Source organism: Phocoena sinus, chromosome X, assembly GCF_008692025.1.
Source record: "Phocoena sinus isolate mPhoSin1 chromosome X, mPhoSin1.pri, whole genome shotgun sequence".
Classification (NCBI taxonomy): domain Eukaryota; kingdom Metazoa; phylum Chordata; class Mammalia; order Artiodactyla; family Phocoenidae; genus Phocoena; species Phocoena sinus.
In genome coordinates this window covers 21,152,401-21,161,252 of record NC_045784.1, presented here as the reverse complement: position 1 = coordinate 21,161,252, position 8,852 = coordinate 21,152,401, and the positions used below count along the sequence as shown (strand labels likewise).

At 45.5% G+C, this 8,852-nt stretch overlaps 1 pseudogene; it reads right to left on the bottom strand.

The window, feature by feature from the left end:
- Nucleotides 1-6,508: 6,508 nt before the first annotated feature.
- Nucleotides 6,509-7,563, bottom strand: LOC116747822 (annotated as a pseudogene).
- Nucleotides 7,564-8,852: the final 1,289 nt, after the last annotated feature.

Below are 8,852 nucleotides of genomic sequence, written 5' to 3'. Positions count from 1 at the left end.
GGGACACAGGGTCGATCCCTGGTCTGGGAAGATTCCACATGCCGCGGAGCAGCTAAGCCCGTGAGCCACAATTACTGAGCCTACACTCTAGAGCCCGCAAGCCACAACTACTGAAGCCCACGTGCCTAGAGCCCATGCTCCACAACAAGAGAAGCCACCACAATGAGAAGCCCGTGCACCGCAACAAAGAGTAGACCTTGCTCACCACAACTAGAGAAAGCCCGCGCGCAGCAACAAAGACCCAACGCAGCCAAAAATAAAATAAATAAATAAAAAATAAAGTATATGTCAAGCTGTGCACCTGAAACTAACACAACATTGTAAATCAACTGTACTTCAATAAAATTTTAAAAAATAAAGTATATATGTCAATTTTTTTAGTATATTCACAGGGTTATGTAAGCATCAACACAATTTAATTTTAGAACACTTTCATCATCCCCCAAAAGAAATTCCGTACGCATTAGCAGTCACTTTCTGTTCCCTCCTAATATCCCCAGCACAAGGCAGCCATTCATCTACTTTCTGTCCTATGGATTTACCTATTCCGGAAATTTCATATAAATGAAATCATACAATATGTGGTTTTTTGTGTGTGTCTGACTTCTTTCACTTAGCATACATTTTCTTTTTTTAAATTTATTTTATTATATTTTATTTTTCGCTGCGTTGGGTCTTTGTTGCTGCACGCGGGCTTTCTCTATGTGCGGCGAGCAGGGGCTATTCTTTGCTGCGTTGCGCAGCTTCTCATTGTGGTGGCTTCTCTTGTTGCAGAGCACGGGCTCTAGGCAGGTGGGCTTCAGTAATTGTGGCGCATGGGCTTAGTAGTTGTGACTCACGGGGTCTAGAGGGCAGGCTCTGTTGTTGTGGTGCCTGGGCTTAGCTGCTCCGCAGCATGTGGGATCTTCCCAGACCAGGGATCGACCCCGTGTCCCCTGCATTGGCAGGTGGATTCTTTTTTTTTTTTTTTTTTTTTTTTTGGCAGGTGGATTCTTAACCACTGCACCACCAAGGAAGTCCCATTAGCATCTGTTTTCAAGGTTCAGTCATGTTGTAGCATGTATCGGTACTCCATTCTGTTTTTGTGGCCAAATAATATTCCATTGTATGGATATACAACCATTTGTTTCTCTATTCATCAGTCAATGGACATTTGGGTTGTTTTCACTTCTTGGTTATTGTGAATAATGCTGCTATGACATTCGAATACAAGTTTTTTTGTGGACATGTTTTCAATTCTCTTGGGTATATACCTAGGAGTGGAATTGCTAGCTCAAATGGTAACTCTACTTTTAACTTTTTGAGGAACTTTCAATCTGTTTTCCAAAGAGGCTGCACCATTTTACATTCCCACCAGCAATGTGTGAGGGTTCCAATTTCTCCATATACTCACCAATACTTGTTATTTTCCGTTAAGAAAATTATAGCCATTATAGTGGGTGTGAAGTGGTATCTCACTGTGGTTTTGATTTGCATTTCCCTATTGGCTAATGATGCTGAGCATTTTTTAATGTGCTCATTAGCCATTTGTATATCTTCTTTGGAGAAATGTCTACTCAAAGTCTTTGCCCATTTTGAATTGTACTATACCTCTCAAAGACCCATCTTTGCCCTAAAACAAGGTCTCTCAACTTTGGCATTTTTGACATTTGGGGATGGATAATTCTTTGTTGTGTGTGGTTTTCCTGTGCATTTTAGGATGTATAGCACCATCCCTGGTCTCTACCCACCAGATGCCAGTAGTACCCTCCCACTTGTGACAATCAAAACAGACACTGAAAAATCACCTTGGGGCGGGGGGGGGGCACAAAATCTCTCCTAAGCAAGAACCACTACTGTAAAGGATCCTTCTGTGCATCTAAGAAACACATGGAAACATAACTCAGTTTTAGTGGAGTGGTGGAGGCAGAAGTCAGTCTGAGTGGGTTGAGGATGCTGTGAGAAAGTGGACAGACCCTTGGGATATGAACTGATCTTCCCAAGTCTGGTTGGTGAATTAATTGACAAAATGAGAGATAGGTATCAAGGTTACAGATGAGGATTAGGTCACATGATGAGATCAATAATAATTCAATATAATAACACAAAATGAGTTATAAGACTGTATATGAAAGTATCAAAAATGTGGTATATCTAGAACTGCTTATAGGATTTCTGAGACAGGGAATTTACTGGGAGCTGGTCTCTGGGGCCGAGTGTCGTCCCTTGACCCTCCTAGGCATGAAGCTCAAATGACTGCTAAGTGGCCTTTCAGTGTTAGACAGCTGTCAGCTTCATTTCTCATGTTAGTCTCATTTCTTGGTGCTGATGTGGACACATCTGTCTCAGACATAGATGATTGGATTGTAAGGAACATCACCCACTAAGCTAGCTTTTTCAGTAGGGAGGAATGCAAAGGGCTCTTTAATAGAAACCACAGAAAGCTGAAAAGCAGGCCTTAGCAAGGACAGGAACTAGGGCAGCTTGAGAAGCTGTCAGGAGGGGTCGTCTGTGGACATATTTACTCTGCTGCTCTGCCCACAGCTCAGCTCCTGACCCACTTAGTGTCCACTTTTTTTTTTTGGCTGCTCAGTGTGGCATGCGGGATCTTAGACCAGGGATTGAACCTGAGCCCCCTGCAGTGGAAGTGCAGAGTCTTAACCACTGGACCACCAGGGAAGTCCCCAATCTCCACCTCTTAGTTCTAATTCCTGAAAGAGGGAATCTGAGGATCTCAGAAACCACTGAGTAGGCCATGGCTTGGCTCTCTTAATTGGGTGTCCTAACCCAGTTCCCTGGGCTGTGGAGTGGGGCAGTTTTCATAGAACACATGGGGTGGGGTGAGGGAGAAATCAGGAAATAGGAACCACATCATAGATGCTTAAGCCATTCCACCACGTGTACAGATTTCCCCCCACTTTTTACCTTAAACATTTTTACTCCACTCTTCGCTCCCCACACCCCAACACACAACACATCTCACAGAAGCAGCCTTACCATTGTTTGCCAGTTGAATACACAGTTACCACCATTTACCTGACTCTTTCCTTCAGTGCCTGTGGTACTATGGTCTTGACCTCAAGTATCCTGACTTTAGAAGGGATGGAGGGGAGAGGGGAATTACCCACCATGTTTTCTATTTAATAATGACATGCTAGGCAGGGGTCATCTAAACCTAGCTGGGCAATTTTTTTTTAATTAATTTATTTTTTAAAATTTATTTTATTTTTGGCTGCATTGGGTCTTTGTTGCTGCGCGTGGGCTTTTCTCTGGTTGTGGCGAGCAGGGGCTACTCTTTGTTGCGGTGCACGGGCTTCTCATTGTGGTGGCTTCTCTTGTTGCAGAGCACAGGCTCTAGCTTCACGGGCTTCAGGAGTTGTGGCACGTGGGCTCAGTAGTTGTGGCACACGGGCTTAGTTGCTCCACGGCATGTGGGATCTTCCCAGGCCAGGGATCAAACCTGTGTCCCCTGCATTGGCAGGCGATTCTTAACCACTGCGCCACCAGGGAAGCCCCCTTAGCTGGGCAATTTTTTGTGTGTGTGTGGTACGTGGGCCTCTCACTGTTGTGGCCTCTCCCGTTGCGGAGCACAGGCACTGGACACGCAGGCTCAGCGGCCATGGCTCACGGGTCCAGCCGCTCCGCGGCATGTGGGATCTTCCCGGACCGGGGCACGAACCCGTGTCTCCTGCATCGGCAGGCAGACTCTCAACCACTGCGCCACCAGGTAAGCCCAGCTGGGCAATTTTAACAAGAGAAATGTATCTGTTTGGGGAGCAGTGTCTGAAACCTCTTCATCCCAATCCTCCCCCATTGGCATAACAGTTGGGAATAAAGACTACCAAGCTGTTGGGAGATGGTACATCCTTCCCAGTAGTTAACGAAGTGATGCTCTGCCTTCACAGTGTATTAATTAAAAAGGTAATCAGTGCATGCTTCAAGTTTGCTGTTTGAAACTCAACAGCAAAAAAATCAGAACACTACTCAGATTTTTTTCTCATAAAGAAATGAATAACAAATTACGGCCACAGAGATAGAGTAATCACATTTTGAATGATTTCTCCTGAGCATGCCTTTAATAACCTGTATGCGTCGGTTAAGAAGAACAAAGAAAGGCAAAGTTAATTATCTAGGAAAAGCTTCATCTAGGAGTTTTAGTCACATTAGCCCAGGGTTTCTCAGCCTTGGTACTACTGGTATTTGGGGCCAGATAATTCTTTATTGCGGGGAGCAATCCTGCGCCTATAGTAGGATATTTAGCAGCATCCCTGGTCTCTAACCAGTAGATGCCAGTAGCACCCCTCTACCCAGGTTGTGACAACCAAAAATGTCCCTAGACATTGTTAAATATCCCCTGTGGGGCTAAATCACCCTGGATTGAAAACTACTGAGTTAACTACACATGTTTCTTCTCACCCCTCATTCCCTGGATCCCTCCAGGGTTTGCTGTTTTAAACCCTTGGAACCAAACGTACCAGGCCATCTACATTTTCCAGGGAGTAATATGAAAAGAAGTTGACTGGGTCAAAATTTCTTGTCCAGATGACAAGAAGGGCTCCTTGCGTTTCTGTATTGAAAAGTAGCAGACAAAAAGAACAAAGGAAGAAAGTCTAATAAAGGTATTTATTTAAGGCACTCAGCTAAACACATATTTATTCTGTACAAAATCCTCAGGGACATCATTAGCCTTATTTTATGGTGAGGAAACTGAGGCCGAAAGATGCCGAGTAATTTGCTGAAGAACACACAGTTTGTAATTTAGCAGTGGAGCTAGAAGTCTGACGGCAAAGTTTGTGCATTTATACACATTGCCTCAGTATAGGCATTTAAAGTGCTAGACAGCTAAGAAAGCAGTGACCAATTTTTATCTTTTCAAAAAATACTTTTATTATGGAGAGATTCAAACACACGCAAAATTAGACAAAACAGTTCCTTCCCATTTGTGCTGTTCATGTACGCATCACCTAGCGTCAACAATGATCAACTCATGACCAATAATATTGTTTCATCTAGAGCTTTTCAACATTGCCATAGACATTTTGGGCTGGATAATTATTTGTTACATGTGTCCAGTCCACACACAAGACAAAGCAAGACCCTAGCCAAGGTCTGACTGATTTGACTGGTAAAAGTACGTTGAGTTGCTTTTGGTTTCAGACAGTTTTTTTTTAATTTTTAATTTTTAAATTTTTGGCTGCGTTGGGTTTATTGCTGCTCGCGGGCTTTGCCTGGTTGCGGTGCATGGGCTTCTCATTGCAGTGGCTTCTCTTGTTGAGGAGCATGGGCTCTAGGCACGTGGGCTTCAGTAGTTGTAGCACATGGGCTCAGTAGTTGTGGCACAAGAGCTCTAGAGCGCAGGCTCAGTAGTTGTGGTGCACAGACTTAGTTGCTCCACGGCATGTGAGATCTTCCTGGGCCAGGGTTTGAATCCATGTCTCCTGCGTTAGCAGGCGGATTCTTAACCACTGCGCCACCAGGGAAGCCCCCAGTTTATTACTTGCGTAGATGTGAAAGAAATGTAGCCAGCTTCCTGTAGTCCTTGTCGCACATATCGAAAAGGACAACATGGAAACAAAAGAGGCCAGATGACCTCAACTCCCATTGATGAGGAGCCCATTGTAAATGGCAACTAACTGGTTTTCTACTCTTCAGCTCTACAGTGAGGAGGGCAGGGCAGGAAGCTCCATAGTCAATAGAACCGAGGAGGCATTAGAAACTCTCATGACAGCCTCTCAGAGGACGTAGGGAGGGAGTGGGAGATGGGCTCAGAGCGGCTCCTAACAGGCCTCCCATCTCTCATGTTCCAGGAAGATCACAGGGCATTCTGCCAACACTCAGATGAGCTGCAGTTCAAGTCTTTACCGGTGTGAACTACATGGAGAGGTTCAAGGTCATCAGGGTGCCAGGGCAGAGCTATTCCCCCACAGTGGAGGGCTGTTCTTGTGCATTGTAGGATGTTTAGCAGCAACCATGGCCTCCACCCACTACATGCCTGGAGCAGCACCCCGCATGACGCGACAACCAAAAATGTCTCCAGACATCCTAAATGTACCTTGGGGGGCAAAATTGCACCCAGTTGAGAACTACTCATCTAGAGTCCTATCCACTCCTCACACCCACATGATATATTTCATCTGCAAATACTTTAGTGTATATTTCTAAAATAAAGCTTTTTAAAACATGAACACAATATCATTTTCATACCTAAACAAATTAATAATGATTCTTTTATAGCATCCAGAAACTGTTCAAATTTCTAGTTGTTTCATAAACCTTGTAATTTTTTTACAGTGTTTTGAATTAGGATCCTAATAATATAGTCTATATTTCAATTGATTTCTATGTCTTCTAGATATGGTTTCTTTCAATTTTTTTTTTCTGCAAAAAGCTTTATTGTTTCCATTTGGTCCAAGGCTTGGGAGAGAGCTCCAGGGTGATTAAAAGCTGCCTAGTGGCTGCAGAGCGGGGCTTCAAGCAGAAGCCCTGACGCCAGAGGGGCTCCTCAAAGGCCACTGGGCTCCGGACGCTCCTACTCGTGCTGGAGGGTGAGCCTTTCGACGAGGGCCTCGCCCAGCCCCCCCTGGGGACCAGCCGGCCTGCGGAGGTTGGTCAGGTGGGATGAGTTCCCACCTTCTGGATGAGTTTCACCTGCTCATCTAGGAGGCGGTTCTCCGGGAAGTCACAGAGGCGGGGTTCTGCGCGGGCAGAGCCCAGGGCGTGCAGGTCTACAAGGGCCTGGTTCAGGTTCTCCGCGAGCACGGCGGCTTCCCCAGCGTCCTGGGTTTCACCCCACTCATCCTGAGACGCTTCTGCACGTCCTAGAAGAGGGCGCGGCTGCCGCGCTGGGCGTCCTCACGCTTCCCCTCGGGCACTTCGCGGAAAAAGTGGCCCAGGCCCTCCAGAGTCGCGTCGTGGTGGTGGAAATAGGAGCCCAGAGAGAGGTAGGTGCGGGAGGCCGGCAGATGCATGTTGACCAGTAGGTTGACGGCCGCCTCCACCTCGGTGGAATCATTCTGACGAATCTGGGAGCTCGTGGTGGATCGCTAATACGGAGTTAAGCTCAAAATATGGTGTTGGCGGTCCCGGTGGCCGAGGACAGCTGAGCGGCTGGTTCCAAAGGTTGCGAGTGGAACACAGGTTGGAGGTGGTCAGAGGCGGGAGCGAGGGGCGCCCCTGGGTCTGTTCTGTCCACACACCGCTGTAGCAGGAGACGGAGCCGCGGGAGTGCCCAGCGCACTGCCTCTTTCAATTTTTTGATTGTACAAACTGGGTTTGTCCTATAGAGCGCCCCACAATTTGGATTTTGTTGATTGCATCCCTGTGCCGTTAGCATACTCCTTTATCCCTTCTGTATTTCCCGTAAATTGGTCTTGGATCAAGAGGTGTGGTCACAGCCAGGTTCTATTTACTTGGCAAACTGCTTCATAGGTGGTGCATGTACCTCTATCAGGAGCATATAACATTTGGGATTGTGTTTTTGTCATGTTAGCAGCTGTTGATGCTCAATGTCTAGATCCAGTCATTCACTTGGCATTATAATATATGGCTAGTCTCATTCATTGCTTTTTTCATTACCTTCTTCATTACTCATTCTACAATGATACACTTCTCCTTCCTTATTTTTTTTTTGTCTCCTTCCTTATTATTTGGTCACCCAGAGGTACAGTTTGTAGAGGAAAGGTAAGATACATGCTTAATTCTTTCCCTCCAGTTCCCAGTTTTCAAAATAATGCATTTGTTCCCTTGAATTTTCCAATGCAGACAACTGAGGTTTTGGGTTTGTTTGGGACTTTTTTCTTTTGGTAGTATTAGGAACTCATGGATTTAAACGTACGTGGTGGATTTCAATCCATTGCAGTTCTTACCCTTTGGATGCTTCCCTTTTCATCTTTGGTTGGCAGGAGTCTCTCCAAGTTGGTTCCTGAGTCTTTTTGATAATTTCTATCCTTTTAAAAAAGGATAATAGAACTTACATGTTCACATGAGTATTTTTTAAATGATTTTTGAAAATTGACTTATTTTTGGCTGCATTGTGTCTTCATTGTGGTGCACGGGCTTCTCACTGTGGTGGCTTATCTTGTTTCGGAGCATGAGCTCTAGGCATGTGGGCTTCAGTAGTTGTGGCTTGTGGGCTCTAGAGCACAGGCTGAGTAGTTGTGGCGCACAGGCTTAGTTGCTCCGCGGCATGTGGGATCTTTCTGAACCAGGGCTCGAACCCGTATCTCCTAGTATTGGCAGGCGGATTCTTAACCACTGTGCCACCAGGTAAGTCCCTCACATGAGTATTTTTATCTTCAGTTTCACCCTACAACAGTGTTACTTAAAATGTGGGCCTCAGGCAATACCTGTGAGCTGATGGAACATCAAATTGACTCGCCCTACCCAGGCCTACTGAATTAGAGTCTCTGGGAATGGGGCTCAACAAACTAGTTTAACAAGTTCTCCAGGTGATTCTTACGCACATTAAAGTTTGAGGACATATGCTCTACAAGAATTGACTTCAGGGTAGGACAGGAATAAAGACGCAGATGTAGACAATGGACTTGAGGACATGGGGAGGGGGAAGGGCAAGCTGGGACGAAGTGAGAGAGTGGCATAGACTTATGCCACTTATGCCACATATACTACCAAACGTAAAATAGATAGCTAGTGGGAAGCAGCCGCATAGCACAGGGAGATCAGCTCAGTGCTTTGTGACCACCTAGAGGCGTGGGATAAGGAGGGTGGGAGGGAGACGCAAGAGGGAGGAGATTTGGGGATATATGTATATGTATAGCTGATTCACTTTGTTATACAGCAGAAACTAGCACAACATTGTAAAGCAATTATACTCCAATAAAGGTGTTAAAAAACATGACTTCAGAGCCTAGCTT